This window comes from Pipistrellus hanaki, assembly GCF_964339955.1.
Source record: "Pipistrellus hanaki genome assembly, chromosome: 6".
Classification (NCBI taxonomy): Eukaryota; Metazoa; Chordata; class Mammalia; order Chiroptera; family Vespertilionidae; genus Pipistrellus; species Pipistrellus hanaki.
In genome coordinates this window covers 74,881,962-74,908,154 of record NC_140508.1, presented here as the reverse complement: position 1 = coordinate 74,908,154, position 26,193 = coordinate 74,881,962, and the positions used below count along the sequence as shown (strand labels likewise).

Below are 26,193 nucleotides of genomic sequence, written 5' to 3'. Positions count from 1 at the left end.
GTTAAGACAAAACAATGTGACAGAAAATGGATCAAAGTTTAGGTTAATAATATAGAAATAAGGTTTTTTTAATTGACATAAATATCATGTATTGACCATTTTTCTTATCATTTACATTTTTCTCTTCAACACCACAAACTAGAAAAATGCTATGCTTCCTTTGAAGGTTGTTTCTGGGACAGCTGCTCTGTGGTGCTAACAGCCGGGTCACAAGTCAAGACCATGAGGGGCTAACTCTGGCAAGACAAGGGCAAAGTCAGACATGTGAAAAATGCCTATAGGTCAAGAGATAAGAGCTATGAAGCTAGCTAAGGTCCAAGATGGGTCTGAAGAATTCTTCCAGCAGCATTAGACATCACCAGAGACCAGGTCTTGAATGAAGGGCAGCATCTCTCTCCTTTGTAGTGGTCAATAAAAGCTTTGCAGCAATTACTTGGAGGGCTACCTGACCATATAGACCATATATACTCACAGCCAATCTGGACAGCTCAAAGAGCAAGTAGAGGAATTGTTATGATTTTCTCCTGTTTATTGAATTTATTGAGGAGACATTGGTTAACAAAGTTGCACAGGTTTCAGGTGCACAATTCCACAACACATCATCTGTACCAGACATGCCCCTTGCTCTGTAACAGGTCCCCTTTTCAGGCTGGGCCTATGGTGAGGGGAGTGAGGCATTGCCTCAAGCCCAGCATTAAAGGAGGTGACTAAAAGTTCAGAAAGCAAGACAAATTATATTTTAATAAGTTTTTAAAATCAAAATTCATGCCAAAAAATTAACATGAGCAAAATATTTAAACTGTAAATGAAGACTGTGCAGTGCTATGCTAAGCTCTATGGAAGCCTGAAGTACAGGAAAACTAGTAGCAGGAATGACACCTTTAGTCAAGATCCTGATGTTTCACTCATTATGGGTTTTTGCCCTAATCTTTATTCAAGTATATATATTGCATTAAAATGCTATGTATCTTAATGACTGAGGTTTTGGGCACCTCCTCCCTCAATTTTGTGCCTAAGGCTAGTACCTCATTTGCCTCACCCTAATCCTGTCCCTGACTCTACATAAATAATAAAAGCTATCGCTCACTGGGTAGTTGGTGGGAACATGGCCTTAGACTAAGTGTTTTCTTGTTTAATGCATACACTATCCACAATAAGTAAATACTCCATCCTAGACACTCTTCCTTCACCATGCTCCCTCACTTAAGCCTCCTCTTAGTCATTCACAATTCCCAAGCTTCACTTTCTTATAGACTAAAAAAAGCCTAAAATTAAAAAGACCCATGGAAACATTCTAATCCTCAGATTTTTTTTTTTTTTTTATGTAAGAACTAGAGGCCCAGTGCATGAATTTGTGCATGGGTGAAATCCTGCCAGCCCGGCCCCAATAGGTAGATCAAGGCTAGGCCTGTCAGGAGGAGGAGACAGCGAGAGATTGGCCAGCCTGCCCACCTCAATCAGGCCCAATCAGGGCCAGGCATGCCATGGGGCGGGGCTGTGGGGGATTGGGCTGACCTGCCCTGACCCTGAATGGGGTGGGGAGGCTGATCAGGGGCAGAGCTAACTGGAGAGAGGGGCCATAGGCAGATCAGGATGGTGGGGGTTAATCGGGGGTAGGGCCAGCTGTGGGGAGGGACTGTGGGCAATGGACAGGCTGCCCTACCCCTGAATAGGGTGGGGGGAGCCAATTGGGGTCCAGCTACCTAGGGGAGGGGCCATGGGTGGTTAGCCTGCCAGCCCTGCCCCTGATCAAAGTGTGGGGGGGCAATCAGGGGTAGAGTCAGGTGGGGGGAGAGGCTGTGGGCCCATCCTCAGGATGGTTGGGGCCCATTGGGGGTAGGGCCAACTGGGGGGTGGGGCTGTAGGAGGTTGGCCAACCAGCCCCACCCCTTGATAGAGATGGTTCGCTGGCCACAATGGGTGCCATAGCAACTGGTTGTTCTGGTTGTTATGGTGTTCTGGTTGCTGGCTATATATATTATATATATCTATATATCTATATATCTATATATCTATATATCTATATATCTATATATCTATATATCTATATATCTATATATCTATATATCTATATATCTATATATCTATATATCTATATATCTATATATCTATATATCTATATATCTATATCTATATCTATATCTATATCTATATATATATATATATATATATATATATAGATATAGATATCCTAATGCATATAAGTTATACAGCTGGTCCAGGGTTACACAGCTGCTTGGGACTAGCATCTATTCATCAACTCACCAAATGTTTATTGAGCATCTACTTTTGCCTCTGTTGTACACATTGGGACTAGAATAGGGAACAAAAGAGACAATATCCCTGCTGTCATCAAACTTACATTCTAGTGGGGGAAGGCAATTAATAAACAAACATAGATACACATGTACATATATAGATAAGAGTAAGAGCTATGAAAAAGAAAGAAATCACAGTGATGGGAAAAAGAATTATTGGGTGAGATATGGGGCTTTATTGTATATAAGACAGGGATTTCTGAAAAGGTGGCTCTGAGCAAACACCTAATAAATGAAGGAAAGAGGAAGCTATGTGGAGGAAACGCGGGTGATGGGAGCTAGTCCTAGGCAGGGTTTCCCCACTTTGAAACTATTGACATTTGATACTGGAAAATTCTTTTATTTGGGGCAGGGGAAGGGGGGAGGATTTAACCTATGCATTGTAAGATGTTTAGCAGCATCCTTGGTCTCTGCCTACTTGATACCAGCAGTACCCCTTCCTAGTTGTAACAACCAAAAACATCCCAGACATTACCAATTATCCCATGGCAGATAAAATTGTCCCCAGTTGAGACCTTGGCTCTAGGCACAGTCAGAGGCAGGTGCCAAGGCTGTGAGTAAGTCAGACTTCGCACAGCTCAGAGCAGTGCCATCTCCAGCCCATCAGCTCCAGCCAGCCCTGAGCACACATCAACTGCAGAGTCAGCATCCTCAGACACACTGCTTGTTTTTTATTCATTTCACCCTGGCCACTGGCTTCCTTTAACCCACAAAGACCAAAAGCTCTCTGAGAGCATGTGTCCAGCCTTCACTCCTCTGTATCCCACAAAGGCCTGGGCCCTGTACATGGTGGGTGTACACTCCATCTGCTCGTCCCTGGTGGGGACGCTGTCCCCACACACTGTCTCTGAGCCGCAGTCAGCCCATTCTCCCGCAAGTTGCCCTCTCCACATATTTAAAGGTGTGCAGCTTTCACAAAGGGACAGCATGTGATGAAAGTTCACCTTCCACTCAATTAACCTTGAGAGAGAAGAGTTGTTGTTGTTTTTTTTTCTTTTCTTTCCCAAGAGACTTTTTTTTTTATGACCTTTTGAAGCATCTTATTTTCTGGGCATAAAGCCAAATGATACACTCTCTTCCCAGCTGCAGGGCTGTTGCAGATTTTCAAAGCTGAGGTAAAGACAGCCTTGGAATAAATGCAAGGTGGGCAGTGGGGTGGGGGGAAGTGAGGAAATGCCTTATTATTTCAGCCAAGATGTGCCTGAAGGGATGGAGCCTTTGTGGAGCATGAGCCTGCAGGGCCAATGAGATGCAGGGACTGGAGACAGGGCTGCCAGGTGCTCCCCCCAATTAGAGAATGCACATGAATACACATTTTTAAAAAATCAATTCTACATTGGGTGAAAGTTGAATATTAATAAGTCATAACAAAGCACATCTTGCACAGTACTTTGTAATAACCAAAAAGGTTTTCCTCCACATATGTAATCTCTTCAAATCTCAGATTCAACTATCAAATAAGATTGGATGTTGTTTAAAACTGGATCAGTAGAATACAATAAAGAGCAACAGTCTCTTTTCAATGGATTTATTGAACAGTGGTACCCAAACGCCTCCCTGTGCCATCAGAGAGGTGCAGCCTCCCTGATGGTGGGTTTAGAAGGGAACAGCCTATGCCTCCTCCTTCCCTAACCAATGTCAACTGCATATATGTGCAGAGTGGAAACAAAGAGAAAGAACCCCAGCCAGCTCTATTTCCTCCTGGGACTTCACCATTGGCCGCTCTCGTGGCAAATAGAGTGTAATGAAACTGGCCTGGTTTGCTTCCCATCTCCCTGTTGGGAAACTTCTAGAATCCTAGAAGCATTGTGTGAAAGCAGCAGGCTGGAGAGAGTCTTTGGGTAGTGGTTTGCTGCTGGGGATCAGGAGATTGTGATTGAGAGAAGAGCCACATGGTCAAGAGCACAGTCCAAGGAGCTGGACCACCTGGGTTCCAACTCTGGCTTTGACACTTACTGTCTGCATGATATTGGCCAAGTCATTGTACTTCACCGTGAAGTACATTTCCATTTCCCCATCTGCTACATGGAGATGATGAAAGTAGCTATGCTCTAGAGGTGGGAGGAGACAGAGTGTTCTCCAATGTGGAAGTGAGTACTAAGAATTGGAAGTCACCAAGAGATGTGGCAGGGAAGTGAAGACATGCATGGACAAGCTCTTCTGAGAAAGGAGTGTGGAGAGAAGGGCCAAAGAGCTGGTATGACATTGGGGGTTTGCTCTGGATGTGAGAGAGCTAGAAAGAGTCTACTCTGGGAACTTAGGGTTTCAGCCACGAAGGGAGAAAGATATAAAAGAAATGCCTGCTGCCAACCATCTGCCCTCCTGCAGCCTCCAAGTGAGGCCCTTGAACCAGAAACTGAGTCCCCCAAAGGAGCTTTCTGGAACAAATATTTGGCCATGGGCACTAATGCAAAGGCATCTCTTAAGTCCCCGTTTCTATCATTCATCTCCATTTGCTGTCATAGGAAGAAGGACCAGTGATTTCTGTTCCATGAAATGTTCTTCCCAGAATATTAAGAACGGGGAATTGGCATCCTAGCAAAACCCAGACTGTCCCTGCAGCTTCTGGGAAGGCAATCACCCTTCAGGGGTGACACAGGAAGCACTATGGGAGCCCCACACCCCAAAATGTCTTCATCCTCCTCCCCAGCAAAATAATCCTTTTTTCTTCCTGACATTGTGTTTGAAATGACCTACTGGCCATGTATTGAATTTAACAACACCTGCTGGCCCTTCACTGGTCCCACATTGGTTAAAACTAGAAGTACACTTAGAATATCTCTAGTCCAGCCTCCTTTTTATTCAGAATAATAAGCTTCATCTCAAAGATGTGTGACTTACTCAAGAGCACATTGGGACAGTCTCTGAGCCTGCATCATCATAGGTTTGTGGAGCTGTGATGGCAGAATGAGGTGTCACCTGATGCATGGGTGGTATGTGAAGTGACACTGTCTCATGACCTTTATCTGGTAAAGTTAGAAAACCTACAAAATGTTCAGTGCAAGTGAATAAACTAATGTACAGAATACTCTACTTTAGGCTACATCTGACTGAAAAATAAGAGGATTATAATGAAGTGCTCTTTATACAGTGGGGAATCCAAGATAGGAGGATCGTGTATGGACACTGGTTCTGGGCAGGGATTGGCTTTTAGAAATCCCTCACTTTGTCAGTGCAGCATGTCAGCTAAGTGATTCTATAGAAGTAATTATCAAATCCAAACTATGTCCAGCAATGAAAAGAGCTTCCATCTCATGTAGGAAAAGCTAGCCTGCCATTCACCTCCCTTGGGTGCCCCTCTCTCAAGCTCCAAGCAAATGAGTGTTTTTGGCACTGGGTCATGTTGTAAGAGGGCCATGTTGTCAGCTCTGGAGATGCCACCTATGACTGGCATTCTCTGAGCTCCACTCCATCTACACATTCACAAGACTTCAGTGGATTTGACTTCCAGGGGCTCTAAAGAGGGATAAATACTGTCCTCCTGGTGTCCTCTTCTTTCTTGTTCAGATAAATTTTGTTTCCCATTTAGAGAGCTTCCCACTTGGCCATACTGGGGGCTGTCTTGTGATACCCGCCGTGTCTTCTCTGCCTCAAAAAAGCAGTGTGACATTGAGTGTGTCGCCTCCATGCTGTACCCTCCTACTGAAGTTTCCCTGTTGAGATGCTGTCCCCACCTGTACAAACCAGATTTGACCACTTTACCTTGGAGTAGGGCCAGCCCAGAATTTGTAATTTAGGAAACCTTCCTGACTCTTCCTGAAACCCCTCCATGATATGAGAATAAGGGGAAATAGAATTGGAAAATCCAGGCTATAAAAAAGTTAAGACAACTCTAAGGAAGTTGACTCAAGATAACAACCAAGACTATGCACTGAATAAAGAAAATATTAATAGAATTTCACATATCTTAAATTAGTAATAGTGGTTACTAATGAGTTCTGTGCTATTAATTCCATTTACCATCCCTCCCTCCCTAGAAACTTTCCACAGTCTCCCTCCCCTGCAGCTTTAATGAGGTACTTGTAAATTCATGTTGCTTTGTTACAGAATATACTCATCCTAAGAAGCATTTGGAATGTGTGGGCTTGATCCTTGGGTGTCTTTAAAATTTTATTGGCTCCTGCCTCCTGGGTCTTGCTGTGTGATTTGGAAACTGGAGAGAGGAAAGACTTCAACTCGCTTTTATTGAATTTATTTGGAAGCCAAATGAATATTTTCAAACCCTTTCCCAATACCTAGTGTTATAGGCCCTGGGCACCTGTTGCAATCCTTCCTGCTAGATTTCACCTCCCACTTTCCTCACAAAGGCCATATGAGGCCGACATTATTTTCCCCAACTCATCTTTCCTGCCCCCAAAGCTCACTCCTCTCTTCTACCCACTTTGCCCTTATTTTCTATTTCCTACTCCACCCTTCCCAAGTTCTTGTGGTTCTTATTATTCCTGACACTGACAACCTGCTGGTCCCAATGGCTCTTGGTTGCAGAGCAGACATGCAGAGGTAAATCGTAGTTTGTTAGAAGTTTTTATTGAATTGGGGAACTTTCCCGGGGGAGGGGATTACTGTGGTCACTTCTGAGAGGTGCTTCTTTGCATTAATTAAGGGACATTGGCGAATGTGAGAGTGAATCTGAGTAATAGGGTCATCTCTAGGAGCCACCTAGCTTGGGTGTAATGGAGCAATTTATAATGAGAATTGCCTTTCTCCTTCTTCCTCCCCTGCTAGGAGCAGCATCTCAGCCATCCTTCAGTAGCACCAGAGTAATCTTTTTCTTTCTTTCTTTCTTTTTTTTTTTTTTTTTTTTTTTTTTTTAGAACTTACTCTAATGTATTTTTGACCCTGAGTGCTATTCCTCAACTTTGCTAGGAAGCCTCACACAGATATTTGAGATCAAAGGGTCCCAAATAATGTTGGCTCTGTAAAGAGGTAGTTATGAAGCAAAACCCAGTTTGTAGTCAGAGCCAGCCTTGTGTTTAGGCAGAACCTAACAATGCCTGTGTTACAACATGAAGGGCAACTGAAAGACCTTCAAATTCTACCCAAACTTGCTTACATTTGCCTAAAATTACATTACTTGAGAGTAAGGATATATTTGGTCAGGTAACAATTAGTCATCTTTAGCATTTTATAAAAGACAAAAATCCAAAAGGAATTGTGATCCACTAATTTCTATAATGGATATGAATGAATGCTAGAGAGCTTCCCTCCCTGGGACAGTCTGTAGGGGCATGGAATACTGAGAATTAAAAAGGGGCCATTGGATGTGAGGGGTGCAGAATGGGAAGGAGGAAGTGCGAGAAATGAACTTCCCAATTTCCCCAGACACCAAGCTTACCTGTAAGACTTGTGGCCCTCTCAAAGCACTAAAAAACATCAAGTTATCATTAAAAGAGTGACAAACCCCAAGCAAAACAAATCAATGTTTCTGTTTTCATAAATCTGTAGAAAACAACATTTCCTTTTCCCTCTTCAGCAGTTTCAAACACAGGGCAAATATTTTCACACTACTCTATAAATCTGGAGTCTGTTGAACTGTAGGGAATTTCCTCTTCAACTGTCCCTCATAATGACATCAAGAGGGAAAATAAAACCTCAGTACCAAAGGAATAGGCTTTTAGAGCCCACAGACTTGCTGGAATAGGTCCTGGTTTCCATGGAGTCCTCGGCAGGCTGTGGCCTGCATCCTGAGCAGCCGAGGGTTCGCAGGCTGTCTAGTGGGGCAGTAAAACCCCCAGTTTTAGGGCCCTCTTGTGAAGCTCCAGGCAGGAGGTGTGTATCATCTACTAGACCCTGAGTGTTGGAGTTAGAGGTTTTGAAACAGAGCCAAGGAAGAGGATAGTCAGGGCAGTGGTTCTGCCTCTGTGGCTGTCCCAGCCACTTGAAGTGTATCCCTTTAAGAACTGAAATTTTAATTATTTAGTAGGAAAGCTTTGGAAATGGTAGTGTGTACTTTCTTGAGAGCAATGTGGTGGAGAAGCGTTAGAAGCAGGTGGCTTAACATTTGAATCCCAGTCCTACACTTAAAATGTGAATAAGCCTGAATTCAACACCTGCCTCCTCACCCGGCAGCCATGTGGACTCCCTGAGCCTCAGTCAGGGAAACAGGAGGCAATGATAGTCCTGACTTTGCAGTGTCTGTGAGGACTAAAGGGGACAAGACACGCAAAGATGCCAACAGTATCTTGTGTAGGGTAGGTGCTCAACAAATTACAGCTTTTATTATTTTTAAAACATATTTTTTTTATTGATTTCAGAGAGGGAAAGAGAGATAGAAGCATCAATGATGAGAGAGACCATTGATTGGCTGCCTCCTGCATGCCCTCTACTGGGGATTGAGCCCATAATCCAGTCATATGCCCTTAAACAGAATCAAACCCAGAACCCTCCAGTCCGCAGGCTGACGCACTCTATCTATTGAGCCAAACCAGCTATGTCAGGTGGTAGCAATTAGTCATCTTCATCATTTTATAAAAGATGGCAGCCCCTCCAGATAATAAAAGCTAGGGCACAGCTTTTATTATTATATGGGGATTTTATTATTAAAGACCATAGGAAACAACCAAGGCCATTCAATCTGAAACTTTACACTTGACCCAATGGTGAGGCATGATTTGGTCATAGTCAGGTTTTTAGGGAGTCTTTCCTTTCTACCTACTTCAGTCATCCTTTCTGCCTACTTCCATTTCCTCTGTGGTTTTCTTCATGTTAGATGAGATGGCCCCACAGTGCATACAGGCAAATTCCTATTATGAGGCTGGTGGCCAGCGAGTCAACAATCCTTGGGTCAGGAAGGTTTCTGAGGGAGAGAATGTGGGATGTAGAAGCATGCGCTCAGCAGGTCAGGAGTGCCCTGGCATGTAATGGACCCATGTCACACAGGCAGCTCTTAGCCAAAGGCTGATTGAACATGAGTAAGCACATGTGACAAGGTAAGAGACTCCAAGCTCAGAACTAGTGGAAAAGGCTCAAATTGGCCCGAAGGGATTAGCCCTTCCCACCCTTTTCTCAATATCTCTGATTACCAGGATGCTTCAGCAGGTTAGTTGATCGGCTGAAGAGACATATTCTTAAATGAATGAAATTTGAGAAGACATTGGAACTCTTACAATGAATAACCAAGTGACCTGGGCAGAAAGTGGTGTCTCCTCCAGGGAAACTGGTGTCCTCCCCTATTAAAGGAAAAGGACTCCACTCTGCCTGCCAGCAGGGGCTCTGCAGTACCCTTCATCTGGGGCCTGGAAACCTGAGTCCATGTCAGGCCTTTCCTACCAACTAACTAGCTGACTTTGGGTAACTTTCTCAGCCTCTCGGGGCCTCAGAGTTCCCAACTGCAAAATGATGGCCTTGGTATACTAAATAGCCTCTCAAGTCCCTTTCAGCTCTGAAACCCCATCAGCTTGAGAGAAAGGGAGAGAGAGAGGGAGAGAGAGAGAGAGAGAGAGAGAGAGAGAGAGAGAGAGAGAGAGAGAGAGAGAGAGAGGGAGCGCACTGTCAATTTGCAACAAAGGTGTGTGGATGAATTAGTTATATTTCAAATAAGGTATATACAAATGCTACCTTTAAAGATAATAAATTAAAAATGGTATGCAATATTAAAGTGTGTGCGTGTGTGTATGTGTGCGTGTTGGGGTGCTGGTGTAGTTCACAATTTCTGTTTTCCACTGCTCCTTCTTCACTCTGTGAAATGCTAGAAAGTCTGGAGGGATGATGGCAAGTCTGCCCAATGTCAATTCCACTCACAGAGCAGTCCGTCTTCTTTGGAGTGTGTGCGACCTTTGCAGGTTGTCACATCCTGGGCACAGCACCAAGCAGTCCTCCAAGGGGGCTGGCGTGAAGGAGCAGGCCCTGAGCCATGGGGCGGTGCAAGCAGCAGTTTCCGGGCCCCGTGCCAACCTCCAGATAATTGCCAGCAGCGGGAGAGAAGTGGTCGAGGTTGGCAGAGCCTGTCACTGCCAGATAGACAGTCTCTACAGCATCATGGCCAGGAGGGGAATGCTGGGAGCCACAGTGCAGAGGGAGGCGGGGTGAAGGCAGAGGGCAGGAGAGGGAAGGGAGAGTCAGAATAGGATAGACAGACAGACATGGACAATGAAGAAGTAGCTAGAGAAATGACAGGAAAGAAAGGGATGGGGATCACAGAGCTGGCTATCAATTAAAGAGAAAGACAGATTTGTGGAATGAGACAGATGGAGGGGAGTAAGAGACACAGGGAGAAATGGGGACACAATGGGGAAGGAAGAGATTTGCTGTCTTAGAGCTTTGGTCCAGCATTAACCTCTGGAGCTATTTTGGGATTTGGTTCAGCAAGAGAGGCAGCCCCTCCAGATCCCACTGAATGTATATGCAGAAGGGGAAATAGAAGAAAGCCCCAAACAAGCTCCATTTTTTCACAAGCCTCATTGTTGGCTGCTCTGGTCGCAAAGGATGTTCAATGAATGTGGCCAGGCTTGCCTCCCTCCTTGGTTTGTCCCGTCTTCATCAGTCTCTGGCAGGGCAGTGAGAGAGAGGCTGAGTCCTTCCCTCCTCCACTGGCCCAGGAGGTGGGACAACCCTGGGGAGGGGCGGACCCCAACGGCCCCTGGGCTGGCTGGTGGGGGAGATGGCTATACAGGGAGGACCCTTGAAGGGAGTAGATGTGTGGGAAGCCACCCAAGGTATGAAATGAAGGTGATTATGAGGTTGTAAATATCAGAAGTCTCACTGGAGAGAAACAGAAAGAACAATGTCCTCTTGGCTGTCTAGGCACCTAAGATCCATCACTAACAAGCACCACCACCATTTACTGAGCACCTACTTTTGTGCCAGGATTTGGGCCAAGCCCTTTGCATGAGCCATGTGTTTTATCAGCCACAATCCAATAAAGCCTATAATATATTAGCCCCACTTTGCAGGAAAGCCACGCAAGCTGATTCCACAGCTTGTCTAGTCAGGCCAGAGTTTACTGTTTGGTACCCATGTGCAGATGCACTCACATGTAATGATATTCGGCGGACATCCACTTTGTGTGATACTGTGCTAGTGCCTAATTAGTGGCAAGTGTGGTGAGGGTGGAGAAGAGGGAGGCAGAAGTAAAAGATGATGGACAAAGATAAAGAGAGACAGGATGCTTGTATGCCAGGAGCCTGGAGTCACCCGGGAGAGAATGTGATGTGCTGCAGAAGCTTTTACTAATGCAATGGCAGAAGGTGGAGGCTGAAAGTGCTGTGAGGGTCCACCAGAGCTGGAGAGTCATTCTGAATTGGAGAGACAGGCCAGCCACATGATATGAGTTCAACATGTACAACTGAAGCGCAGAGAGAAGGTGCCTTCCATATATACAGAATCGCCCATGCAAAGGCATGGAGGCTGCAGAAGTAGACCATGGTCAGGCTAACATTATCTGCTACTGCACACTAGGAGGTTCTTTGTGCACATAAGGAGCAGGAAGGGACGAGGTTAGACAGGTAGGTTGAGGTTGGACTGAGGAGAGGGTTAAATTCAAAATGTAATGCGCAGTGACTAAAGAAGTCCAAGCAAAAAGAGATAGGCATCTCAGCCCTCTGCATGGCATTATGAATGAATGAATGACTATATTCACGGATTCTTTCATTCAACAAATATCCATCATGCACCCACTGGGTGCCTAGCCCTGTGCAGACAGATGGGCACAACAATGAACAAAGCAGGCAGAGTTCCCTGCCTCATGGAGCTCTAATTCTTACAGGGACAGGTGCATTTTATGCGTTGTCTACCATTGATGAGGTACTATCCATATGAATGGAACTTTTAGGGCTCAAGAGCAAGCAGAAATCATCTCCCTGGGAGCCCCCAGGGCTGCTGTGTAAAAACATCTGGTTTGGGGCAGCTGAGGGACAAGTACAGAGGCCTCTGGGACGTGTGATGGGAGACGTCACAGACAGAAGGGTCATATTAGAGAGGACTCTCTTGGTTGCAATTAGCAAATTAAACTGGCTGAAACACTAAAAGGTGATGTACAGGCATATGTAGCCAAACTTCTGAAAAACAGGAATGGATCTGGCCTCAGAAATAACCAGAATTGGGGATTTTCATGCTATTCCTCCCTCAATCTTCAATGATGTTTCTCTCAGATGCTGTGTCATTTCCTCAGATGCGCTGCTGCTGAGGATTCCCCATCTGCCCCCACAGCTTCATATCCTGACAGTTCATAGGCCAGATGGGACAGGTGGCCTCTCCTGTCCAGCTGCTTTTGGAAACTCTTAGGAAAGACACTGGCTGGTCTACACCAGCCCACCCCTTGGGGCAATCTGACAGCCCAGGACATGAGTTTCCGGGATGCACCCAGGCTGAGTTACCTATTTCCCTTTATGGCTAGTGGAGACAGAGAGGGACAAAACTAATAGACATGTGCAGTTAGGATTGTGACAATTTAAACTCCACTTAATGGAAAATTATGCTGAGTGGTGCCCCAGCATTCCTCCAAAATACATAATAAAAGGTCACTCCTGCTCAATGATGTCTGGGGCCTAGATATTACTCTCTGCAGCCCACCCCACACATTGTAAAGTGATACCACTGAACCATTTAGAGGAAGAAAACACACACTATGAATGAGCTCTCCTGGAGGCAGGTAAGTGGATTTTTTTAAAGATACAGTGTTGGTGTGGAGGAGAGCTGGGCCATTTGAAACAAAACAGGTACCAGCAAGTTCCAGGGCTCAACAGAGGCAAGACTGTCACTTCCTCTCCCAGCCACCACCCCCATCTCCCAGCAGGGCTGGAAACTTGGTCAGGAACAGTGCTTCCAGCTAGAGGCTCTTCATTAGCTGGGAAGGCCGGCCCTGCAGGAAATCCTGAGTGGAGAACAGGAACAATTTGAAAGGAGGCAGGAGGCATTCAGCCAGAATGGTTCTCCAGCGGGTGGAGGGCTAAGTGGAAGCTCAAGCGAAGAGAACCCAAGGGAGACCGAGTGGGGCCATCATTCAGGAAAGAAAAAGGATGCTGACCACCAGGGGAGAGAGCAGGATCTTCCCTGAGAATGAGAAATCAAAGGCAAAACACAGAGAAATTTTAACCAAAAAAAAAAAAAAAAAAAAAAATCAATGTTTTAAAAACACACCTCCATGCTTCCAGAGAGTTCTAGAAACTTGGGGAAGGGGCAGCCTGCTCTGGTGTGAAGAACATTGGGCTAGAAATGCAGGTCTGACCTCACTTATATCAGTGACACACTGACTTTATTTCCCCATTTGTAAAATGAGCTGACAATCCCCACCTTGCACACAATGCAGTATCAGGTGAAGGTCCACTGAGAAGATGAATAGAAACGAAGTTTTTAAAATACAAACCCACACTCTGGTAATTAATTAGGTTAGGTGAATAATTAGAAAATTACAGAAAGTGGGTCATTATAACCCTGGGAGGGAGGATGCAGTGAAAGAGACTGTTTAAGACTCAGGACTCAGGTGAGCTGGTGTCCTGCTAAATGACACAAATGAAAGCAAAGCATTCTGTATTTTTAAAATTTTATATGTGGCCCAGCTGGCACGGGTCAGTGGTTGAGTGTTGACTTATGAACCAGGAGGTCACGGTTCAATTCCCAGTCAGGGCACATGCAGGCTCGATCCCCAGTGTGGGGCCTGCAGGAGGCAGCTGATCAATGATTCCCTCTCCTCATTGGTATTTCTATCTCTCCCTCTCCCTTTCTCTCTGAAAAGTGACATCCACCTGGTGTCAGAGGGAGTAAAGAGCATACAGAGAGAGGAAACAGCCTCAGACAAGGCAAAGGAGCTGTAGAAAGAGAACTCCCCAGTGGTGGGATGACTGAAAACATGTGGAATGGGAGAAGGCTGGAGGACTAGGCAAGGGCCAGATCACCCAGGAACTTGAACTTTAAGTGCAGATATGCGGAGTATAGAAGGCTCTACAGCAAGGGTGAGACACTGTCAGATTTCCTTGTAGCTTTCTGTACAATACAGGGAGTTGAAAAGTATTGATAATCCCAAAATGAGGTGTAATATGAGTCTGGAAGCATTCTCTGATTGCTTTAAACTGAGGAAGATGTATTAGTCTCTTACTATTCATATGACTCTGCCTTTATTTTTATATGTACTGCCTTTCAGCTTAATAAATGTTATTGCTCTATTTTTGGTGCATAAATGCTCATCATAATTATAGTATCATTGTAGATTTCAATTGAGTTCTCATCTTTGTGTCATTTATTGTTTTGTGCCCTGAATTCAACCTTGTCTGATACATGTCTACCATTAAAATTGGGCTTGATCTCTTTTTTTTTGTTTTGTTTGCTTGTTTTGTTTTCTTCAGCCTTTGCCCATCCTTTTATTTTCAATTTTTCTGTTACTTTGTTTTGTGTCTCTGCACACAGCACGTAATTGTGGGGTTGTTTTCTTGTTTTGCTTTATAATTTAAACAGAGATTCTATTTCTTTTGAGTAATTTATTTTTGCTTTTTATAGTTTTTGATCTGACAGATATGCTTGGACTTAGTTTTAACATCATATGATTTCTGTTTTTATTTCACTTTATGGTCTGTGCTTTCTTTTGTTTCTAAATTTGGCATAGGGGGGTTCTTTGGAAGAGTATAGAAAGTTTTAATATTTTTCATTCTTGAAGTGGTTACCTTCATAATACTAAATATAATGTACTTAATCCTCTATATTATTAATAGCTGTTGACCATCAAATCTGCAATGATAAATTGTATATACTTCTTCTAACTCTCATTTTCTTATTTTACTCAATTTTAATTGATGGTCATGAAGATGATGGTGGTGGTAATGATGAGGAAGGGGAGGATGATAGAATGATAATACTTGTGCTAATCTTAATAATTTTTAATACACTTTTCTTTTTTTCTTTTTTCATTTCATTATCCCTAAGTGTAACTTTTGACTCTTGGCTACCTCCCACCTTCTCTCTCTCATTTCTGAATTCTGTTAGTTTCAGTGTTTTTAATGTTTTAATAGTTTATTACAATTTACATTATTTTCTCTAACCATAATTGCAATAGGGTTTTTTTTCTTAATCCTAAAACAAATGATTAAAAACTCAGCATCTCTCCTTCTGCCATAGTTTCTATGTTCTCCACAGGCTGGTTAAAATTCAGCCTTCACTTTATTCCAGACCAGATCCTAGTAACCGCATTTTCTGGATTATTCAATGTTTAGTGCAGCATTAGTGCATAAACAAAAGTTTGAGCACAAAATGTTTAAATATCAATGAGGTTTTGTAAGCATGCTTTCACTGTCTTCTGGCATAACATGTTCCTATGGAAAACTCTGAAACCAACCTAATTTTCCCCTTAGAAAAGAAACTTTGATTTTGATTTGTATTGTTTATTTTGGTTTTTTGTTTGTTTAAATGGTAAAAGAATCTTTCTCTACCTTTTGGATTGATAGTTCTGCATCAACTTTTTCTAAGACAGTTTATGTTTTGGTTTTGCTTTGTATGTAGACTTAAATATCTTATTTCTGGAAAATGCTTTGTAATTATATTTCTCCAAATACATCTTCTATTTTTTTCATTACTCTTTGTCAAATATGGCTTGGTCTATTCATGCATATACATATGTCTATCAAATCTATTTCATTTCTATAGCTATCATGTTTTCTTTCTAATTCTGTTAAAGTGTTAATTCCCATTTTGTTTTGTTAACTTTATCGTGTTCTTAAGCCCACTTTTTTTTTCATTTTGAGTAAAGTTTGTTTAACTTTATGTTGCCTCTAATGGCCCCCTAATTTCTGTGATGACAGTATGTTTCTCCCCCACTTCATTCCTGAGCTCTTTCAGTTGTCTTGACATTTCTTCCTTGAGCTCTTCTTTTATATAAGTGATCTTTTTCATTAAGTTTTGTTGTTATTATTATTTGTCTTTTCTCATTTGCTTGGCAGTTTCCTTGAGCTCTATGGCAACACAATCTGGTTATATGTTCTTTGTCTATTTGTTTTCTCTAATCATTACCCCCTTTTCTTGCAGTATCTTTGTAGAACTCTTCTGACGGTTTCTTTTTTATTCTGACTCATATTTGTGACAAGCTTATTCTTAACCAGCTATTTTGCAAAATGTTTATGGTGCTGGGACCAGGCCATGATGCCATCTAGCAGAGAGTCTCTTTCACTTACAGGGTGCACCTTATGATTCACATGTATATGTGTATATCTTTATTTAATCCTGACTTCTTCCCAGAAGAAAGAAGAGATTGAAAGTTGCAAGACTGATTAGTATTGAACCTATCTGTTACAATCTGCCTTCCCATCAGGCTTCTTCCTGCAGAGATGGCTCTCCCCTGCTTCTAGATGGAGCCCACGACGATCCAGGGATTCTCACAGTCAGTCCATTCTCCATAGACCAGTAGTTCCCCCAAAAATGATGTTGGTTCTGCCCCTTTGATAAAATCTTCTCTGCCAGCCTTGTTTGAGGTCCTCAGCAGCAGACATCTTTCAACATCTATCTGTCCCTGGTTGAAATGTCATTGTATTTAAAAGCCCTTCCTCAACAAACATAAAGTTTGCATTTCTGCTTCTCATTTTCCTTGTCATTTTGGAATGAATTCAGAGTCTTAACACTGCCATCTTAAAAGCAGAAGTCCCTTAAAAGGTTGCAAAGCCCTGTTTTCCTCCCTCTGAATCTTCTGCACCTAATACTATACCTGGGGAAAAGAAGATACTCAATAAATACTTATTCAATGGAATGATGAGTGAAAGAATGAACAATTCTCAAATGTAATAGCTGAGACATAACTACATTTAAGGCCTCTTTTCAAAAGAGCTTTAACAACTAATACTTCTGGTTTTGCCTTGCAACAGCACGAGGTAGATTTCCCATGGTTCAAAGATCTCCTGCTCACTTTTCTCCCATCTTTCATTATATTTTCTTAGAATCCTGCTGTCACTCACTATCTGAGCCAAGTCAGAGCACCTGGTACATGTGAAACAGTGAATTCTGTGAGAAAACTTTATATAGAGAGTTTTATTTTTCTTTCTTGTCTGGTATTTGGCTTTAGTTTTTATGGATGCATTTTAAATTTGTTTCTCCTTGGCTTCCTTCTAACATTGGAAAACTTGTGTATCTTCTTTATCATGAATCATCAGAAAGATAAAGGCAGAATGATTCCAATCTGCACCCGTTTTGATAAGGAATGTAGATAATTGTTTGCATTTCCCTCAGCAACAGGGTCCCACAAGGGTCAGGGCTCGGTCCAGATGCAGCCAGGAAGAAGGAACCTTTGAGAAGGAGAACAACAAAGATATAAACACTCATTTCAGTCCTTGTGAATTCCACAAGAGTCTTCACCATGCTTGTGACCCAAGTAAAGATCAGCTGTTGAGTCCAGGTTTCTTTCAGAGCCTTTGACTCAGGAATATACTCCTAAGTCCCTTCAGTGAGAACCAGCAATATGTCACAGACTATTTGCCTTCCATATGGAACGTAATAGGCACTCGAGAATTAATGTGTTAATTTCTTATTTTCCTTAGATTAAAATAAACAAACAAACAAAAAAAAAAAAACCTGTCCTACTCACTCAAAATACTTCAGAGTCTAACACCAGACAAGATTCCTCAATTCTTTTAGAGATCTTCAAGGATAGTTTCCTTTCTTTTTTCTCTTTGTCTTGAGTCTCTCAAACTCCTCCAACTTATTCAGGCTATGTACCCTTCTCATTGTTATGTTGCACATGTCAACAGACATGAAGTCCACAGACAAGTCAATAGCCCATGGAGTGCCCATGCTGGCCGGCAAGATTTAGAAGGTAGGACAGTAAAAAGAGGCAAACTACAATCCATATTAGTATTCCTTACAAAATCACAATAACTAGACGTCTCTGCCCATAGCCAGGGATATCAATGCTTTTTCATCTGGACATTCATTGATATTACCCTACAGCCCATATCACCAAAACAGAACTCCCTTTTATGTGCCTGAAAATCTGTGTTCATTCCCACTCTAGCCCTATGTGGGTTTTCCATTGGGGGCACCTAGCATCCTTGTCTGTCCAGAACAGTCCCAGTTTGCCTAGTGTCTTGTCCAGTTAAGCATTTGTCCCTGTCAAAAGTGCTTTTTGTATGATAAATTATATGTTCTTCTTAGTTTAATTTAATGCTTAATTTTCAAAAAGCAGCATGAGCCAGATTGCCTATGGTTCTAAGGAATGTTTTAATTCCTACCTTTGTAGAAGATTAGGACTCACCAAAACAATGAGACAGGCAGGGACCTGAAGTCCAGGCACAGGCAGGTGATCAGGGAAAAGTTGACACCACCAGGATGGCCAGACAGGCTCCAAAAAGTTTTGCAAGAATCTTGAGAGAAAAATCTATCCCAAAGATTAGGGGGGAGGGTCAGGTCTTCAGACTCAAGGGAGATATTTTGGGGTAATACAATCCCAAGGTAGAAAGAAGAGAATTTTTTAAGGAGGAGCAATTTACATGGCCCTATTTCCTCTCTCTTTGCTCCTGAACATTTGGCCAGTGATTTCTCTTTATTTCATTTATGGCAATAACTTCAGGTCTTGTATGTGGTCATAATAGTGATCTATGTATGCCATCTACAGCAGGCATGGATAATGAATCCTATTTTATTTCTTAATTAAGAAATTGAAAGTGCCGCAAATTACTGCAATTAACATGGATTTTCTTCCTCGTTTATTTACTTATTTAAATGCCTGAAATTGTATCCTTAGCTTAAACCAACCACAGGGTTCAGAGCCTATTAAAATATATAGCATTCATTAAAATATTTATTCTTCTCCAACAGTGAACTTGTAATTTGGAAATGGTAGTGATATCTTTGTATGTGAAATTCTTCTCCCAAAATATATATCTATTGAATTCAAACCATCCATCTTGGTAATTTTAAAAGTTGAATTTATTGCCATTCTTTGTGTAACTAAAATAAGCTAATATTTTCAAAAAATCCTGTGTTATGTTGACCTTAACCAGTATTGTTGTTTTCTTTGTAAGTCCTTGAGGATATGAGCATCCCCATGTTTTCAGAAATTCAATGTTCACTGAAAGATAACAATTACAATATGAGGGTGGTTGAAGACATCTAACTGTTTCAAAACAATAGTATTTTGAATAAACTATTTAGCTTCAAATTATCTCGAACTTTTGAAGATTCAACCTTGGTTTTTATTCTTGGGTTTTTGTATTTGTATTTGGTTTTGTTTCTAACTGGTTTGCATGGAGACAGAGCTCAAGACACAGTGGTGGAAACTAACCAAAAATATGCTTCAGAAACACAAATCCTTTAGTGTGGGTCAGCAGCCATGGGAAACAACACCCAGCAGGGGTATAAATGGGTATGGTTTTACCAGAAAGCAACTGGGAAATAGCATGTCAAAAACCTTAAAAGATGCAAACCCTTTTAAGTTCAGCTATTCCACTTCAAGAATTTAGAAAAGAATGAATACTATACCAAGGTTTAGCTAACAATTACATTCATGGCAGCCCTGTTTATTAACAAATAAAATAAGTAAAATAAAATACCAAAATAAGCAGCAATAAAATGGATTGAGTAAATTATAGTACAACCTTACATTAGAATAATAAACAGCTATTAAAAACTAAGTGGTTTGTATTAGGTATCAATGGCTACATAACTCTAAAACTTAGCAGATTAAAACAGTAAACATATCTTCTCACAGTTTCTGTGGGTCAGGGATCTATAACCATGGCTGAGCTGGATCCCATGACTCACGGCCTCTCAGAAGCTACAGTCAAGGTGTTTTAATCATCTCTAGGCTTAACTTTGGAGAGGATCCACTTTCAGTTTCACTCAAGTGGATTGGTTGTTGGTAGGATTCAGTTCCCCTGGCCTGTCGGTTGAAGGTCTCCCTCAGTTCCTTGCCTTGGTTTCACTGTCTTATTTTCTAGAGAGCAGCTCATGATGTAGCAGTTGGCTTCATTACAGAAATCAGACTAGAGCTGACATCCCATCACTCTTGTTATGTTCTATTGGTTTGGAATAAATCAGAAGTCCAGCTCATACTCCAGGGGAGTAGATTATAGAATGTGAGGATATGAGCAAGCAGGGATCATTGGGGACATCTTAGAAATCATCTACCACAAGCTGAAGTTTATTTATGACAAAATATTTTCATAATGTCTTATTCAATGAAAGAAAAGCAGATAACAAAGTAGTATGTGCAGTATGGTCCCAGTTTTGTAAATTAAAAGCAGTAGGAAAACATATATCTATATACATAAATGTTCATGAAATAGTCTGTAAGAGTTTCATGGGTTAATGGTGGTTATTTCTGGGTGATAGTATGACAGATAAGTTTTAAGTTCTATTTCCTAAACTATATTTTCTGATGTTTTCTAAAACAAGCATGTATTGTTTACAATTTTAAAAAATATTAAATGTTATTAAATTAAAAAACAAAGCAATTACTCTATACTTCATGTTTCTGACCTCCATCCATATCTATCTTTATAGCACTACTTCTTGCTTACTACCTGAAGTCAACCAAATAGAAGTTCACAGGACCCTTCATAGAATCCATTGATCACACCGTGACCAAGGACATTGTGAGTACATTCTAGAACTTACTGCTGTGTTTGTGTCTTCTAAAACAATTATTATCACCAAAAATACTACCATGGAAAACATTATTTTTCCCTCTGAGGTCACTAGAACCACAACTATGCTTGACATGAGAGAACTGAGTCCTCCCCTTGAGCCAGTGTCATCCCAACTCAATTCTGGTTACTTCCAGACCACAAGCTAGCATCACCACATGGCCACCTTCCCTGTAGAATTTCAAAAGGATAGTTTCTATTTGCGTGTCAAAAATAGATGAACAGATCTGGCACTGCTGAACATATTTATAAATTTGAAAAAGAAGAAGGGATGGGTGCGTGAGAAGATAAATTCATTTATAATCCCCACACTTCATTACTTTTCTGTGCAATGCCACCAGGAGGGCCTGAGTTGGGATGCCACTGGTTCGGGGTGGGAATAACTTCTCTAGCAATGTAAATGATATTTTAAGGTTGCTTACTTATGAAACTACTGTTTTTTCAAACATAGATTTTTGGTTGTTTGATAAGTAGACAGCTGATTTATGCCAATATAGAACACAACAAAAGCTGGTTAGGATAGGTGAGCTGGTATTAATGGTGGAGAAGGCAGTGGTTTCCAAGATGGCAGGGAATTAAAATCAGGTCTGAAATACTGGTGGATCTTTTTTCCATTGTGATCTATGGTACAATAGCTGGTCTGAAAGCTAACACTTGGTGGTTTAATATTACCAAACCAAACAGTGTCTGTCTACTGGACAGAAGGCAGAGCCAAACACAGAACACTGCGTATTTCAGAGGTGAAATTAAAGAAATTCATTTGCAGTGCCAAGGTTGAAGGTGAGCTAGTGATCACGATCCGAATTCCTCAATGGTTTGTAATCATTGGTTTTAAAAGCAGAGTTTGAGGGTTAGGGCTTAGGAGTCAAGGGCAAAGCTGATTAGTTAACTCTTGTGTAAGCTTCATTCGTTTTCTTTGGTCTGATTAATTCAGTTCCTGATGTCATCTTGTCTGATGCCTTTATTGCTGTGATCAGATGATCTCACCAAGTTGAGGAACCAAGAGATTGCAGAATAACTCATAATTGTGTGATAGCGATGCTCTGTCTAAAGCAAAAGGCAGCAACTAGACATCTAGTGACCTTTGTTATTGCTTTAAGTTATTGTTTTGTGCTTAACTACTATGTATTATTATTATTATTATTATTATTATTATTGCAAGCAAAGTGTATGTTAAAACATTTTTTCTGGGACTTGTTCACAACAGGCCTATGACTAAAATACTTTCTTAACCTTTGACTGTAAACTACATGACAATCAAAGCAACTGAAACATTTAGTTAAAGCCTATGCCTATATCTCTGGATTCTTGATCTAATACCTAAACATGCTTACTGTTAGCTGCTGGTTTCACTAAAAATAGAGCACATTTCCCTCACATAAGTCCCAAATGGGTGTTTGTCTAAGTGGTGATCAGCAATCCAGGTGCCTCCTATCTTGTGGCTTCGCTGTCTTCTAAAGCCTCTGAGTTTTATTCCGGATATTCTGCATCCGCTTGGTTTACAAGAAAGGAGAGTAAAGATGCCACGCCCACTTCCTATCAACCTGGTCTACAGCCAACACACATCACATTTCATTGGAGAGAACTAGTCACATGGGCCTCACTTTGATGAAAGAGGCCTTGGGTTAGTCATGGGCTGGCAGTAATTTCCCAACAACTCCCCTCTGTGGCTGGGGAAAATACATCATGGGCTCTGTCAGGAAAAGTCATAGTGTTAAAAAGTTCTTGCTGAGAAAATTCTTGGTGAGATTCATACATTAATCACAGAACAGGGATTATTGACTTATCAATTACTCTGAATAATGAATCTTTCTGCCCCACATGAAGGGATTTCTAATACCAATCTCTCATGCCTAAGGCAATAAGCTACTGATAATAGGGCTTTAAAGACTCAAGGTTGTTTTACATTGAAAGAGCCAGGTATGTCTTCCAATTCTGAAAATCCACCACTGTCAATGGAATCTCAAGATATCAGCCTTCAAATGTGTGTGTCTCTCTCTCTCTAAGCCTTAGTTTCTTGTTATACAGAATGACAAGAATAGGATCTACCTCACAGGGTTGATGTGAAGCCCCAAATAAATAATCACAGTATGCATTAACTCAAAACATGAGAGACTTCTCCAGCAGGTATCCTCATATGACGAATATTCTCAGAAATGCCTGCCCTACCAACACTGTAACAATTGCTGGTTCTTATAATATCATTTTTACTATTAAGCTATAATTATGATCATTAGCACTGCCTCAAATAATAAAAATCACTTCTCTACATTGATTTATATTTAAATATTTGACTCTTATCTCATGACACCATCATCAAGTAGGAAACAGACTCACATTATCATACCCATTTCATATGTCAGAGAACTGAGCGTCGTGGAGGATCAGTGTTAATGAGCAAGATCCCATTATAGTTCAGTCATAGTTGCCATTTGACTCTTAAACCTATGTCTTTTAAGTCAAGATGATACTACCACACCAAATTTAAACTGAGACCTTGGGGAAAAATTGAATCATTGAGGAGGCATAGTCTCAACCCCCTCATTGTTCAGATGAACTGGAGATGCCTTTGGAGGATTTTTCTGTTTTATACCACTCCTCTCAGGCTGTCTTATCTCCTTTAAGATTAGTCAGTCTAATTGCACCTCGGTCAGGGGTGGGGAGGAAGGGCAAGTAGTGGTGGTATTGGTAATGTCATGTTACATAAGCCATAAAATGTGCAGGGCTCGTGGACATTACTCCAGAAAGCATGAGTTTCTTGGGGCCCCAGAAGGAGGAAAGGTGGGCACTTTTTCTCTACTCTGGCATATTGGAGACATCTCTGGTCAGCATCACCAACCTTAGGGAGGCAAGTGACAGGAATCCACATCTAGATTTTTTAGGGGTTTTTGTTGTTGTTGTTGTTTTTTGTCTTACATTCAACTTGTTGGCCTTTTCCTGATAACTTTAATGACTAATTCTTTAATGACTTTATTATTTCCATTGAGAGAAAAAACAATTTCTGGTATCCTTGTGTTTGCAATATAAGGTCTTTGGAGACCATATTTGACCCTGTGTCAGGTGATTCCAACTGCCAGTTGCAATGTGCTATAATGGACATGGGTCTTAATGTAGAGAGCAGCCCTCAGGCCCAGACCTGCTGCCGACTGTTGTGTTATCATGAGGGTCCTTTAGATTCTATAGGCCACAAATCTGTCAAATCAGGTGGATGATGTACACCCTAGTCACCTCCCCCACTTTCTGGTGGAAATCCTGGGTTCAAACAAGGAAATAGAAAGTGCTTGGAGAAGCGTAGCATGCTAGATAAATGCATCAGAGAGTCATCATTATCACTGTGCTATTGCCATTATTATTTTGTGGTCAGCTCAGCTTTTCTTAACACAGAGAAGTTAAAGAAGTGGCAACTGTATTGGTTTCCCAGCAGGAAGGAGAAGGGGCCAAATAAGGCTTAATTTTTATCCCATTTTAATGTCCAGTTGTGTTTTCTTTTTCAAAACAGCTATGTCTAAACAGTTCATAAGTACTTTAATTACAGTGGCATTTCATTATATTTAACCCTAACAAAAAATCGGCTAAGTAAAAAAAATTCTTAAATGGTATATTTCCCTAAAGGCTGAGTTAACTTTCATCAGCAACCAGAATACTACTACCTTTGATCTCACCTTTAAACTTGGTACCTATAATTTTGAATGAATTATTTAACAAATGTAAACAATTATAATTGTACCTGCAAGTCCACTAATAGAGAGAAAATGACAAAATCTATTAGTCATCAGGCTTTGGTTCATGAATTGTCCATTAGTTGAAATATATTTTTTCCTATGGCCATAAGGAGTTATGGAAATAGAAAATTTAAAAATCAATATTGGCATACTGGGAGAGCTATACAAAAAGAAAGAATATGTGTCACCTCTAGCCCTGGTACATAGCCATTCTGTTGCTTCCTGCAGCATCTCACATACACTTGCCTCAGGAGGTGAACACCTACCTCATTCAAAGGATAAAATAAATATTACAAAGTAGGGAAGTTGGAAGGGGTTTTGCAAACTTAAAGCCCAAAGTAACCATTTTACAGATAAGAAAACTAAGGCTTACGTTGGAATATCCAAGGTCATACAGATGAGCATGTATTAAGATGACACCTATCACCAATAGGGGGAATTCAGGAGGCAGCCAATCAATGATTCTCTCATTGATGTTTCTATCTCTCTCTCCCTCTCCCTTCTTCTCTGAAATCAATTAAAAATATATCTTTAAAAAACAATAAATTAAATAAATGTTATTTGGCCTAAGCCCAAGTCTGATTTTGGCACAGGAGCAAAAGATGTTCTAGTCATCTGAATAGCAAGGAAGAAAAAGATGGTGAGGCATTGCCATATGTTCACTCCTAGGGAAGTCCTGTCACAGAACATCAGGGCTGACCTTAATATTCATCTTAATGGAAAGGTATCTGCAAGGAGGGTACAATGACTCATTTGTTTCCATCTTTGAACTCTCCTTCCTCCCACCCTCCCAAAGGTTCTCTCTCTTGAGTCACTGTTGAGCCCAGCCTCTGTACTAGAATAGCTCTGATTGTCCAAACAGACATCAGGAACGCCACACCACCTTCATTTCTCCACATGTCCAGCTGCAATGTCTAAAAGAAATGGCATTTAACAAAGGGACTTCCTATATCTCATAGAAGACTGTGTAGACACTGGATTGGGTCAGCCATAGTTGTAGAAAAAAATGGGTTTGATTTTCCTCTGTGCCTTGATTCAAGTGTTAAGAACAAAGCACTTCAACACAGTAAACATCATTGCCTTCCCATTAAGTCCTTTCAGCAAGACCATAATAATAATGCCTTCTGATTCATGTAAGGCTTCACATTTTACCAAGCACTCCCATTTATGTTACTTCTTATGAATTTCACAACATTTCTTGGGGAGAAAATTATGTAAAGATGAATAAATGGAGATTCAAAGAGTTTGAGTGACTTACCTTAAGCCACAAAGCTAGAGTCTGAAATTGGACCCAAGCCTTTTGAACACAAGTTGTCTCTATTACATTATCCCAAAAAGTCTACCCTGATAAAAGACCTTTATGTCCCACAACCTTGGAAGTTTGAAAACAAAAGAGAACCAGAAAGGGTAAAGAAAACAGAAAGCTGAGGGAAAAATAATCTGAATTTCACATTTTGTCTCAGGTCAGTCCTGAGATTACTGGTTTTTAAGTCTTTCTTACTTTTCCTCAGTGTTTTTAACTCTACAAAGAATTCTCATATCCTTATCTCATTTGGTCAGCTCAGCAACACTGTGAGATAGGCAGAGCAGATCTGACAGATG

The 26,193-nt window shown here is 41.3% G+C and overlaps 1 protein-coding gene across 1 annotated transcript in view; it reads left to right on the top strand.

Annotated features, from left to right (window-relative positions):
• Positions 1 to 26,193, top strand: part of LOC311624379 (urea transporter 2) — a 396,459-nt gene that overhangs the window by 184,354 nt on the left and 185,912 nt on the right. The window contains exon 3 of the mRNA XM_084887504.1: positions 20,727 to 20,818. The gene's annotated coding sequence lies outside the window, so the exon portion shown is untranslated. The remainder of the gene's footprint in view (positions 1 to 20,726; positions 20,819 to 26,193) is intronic.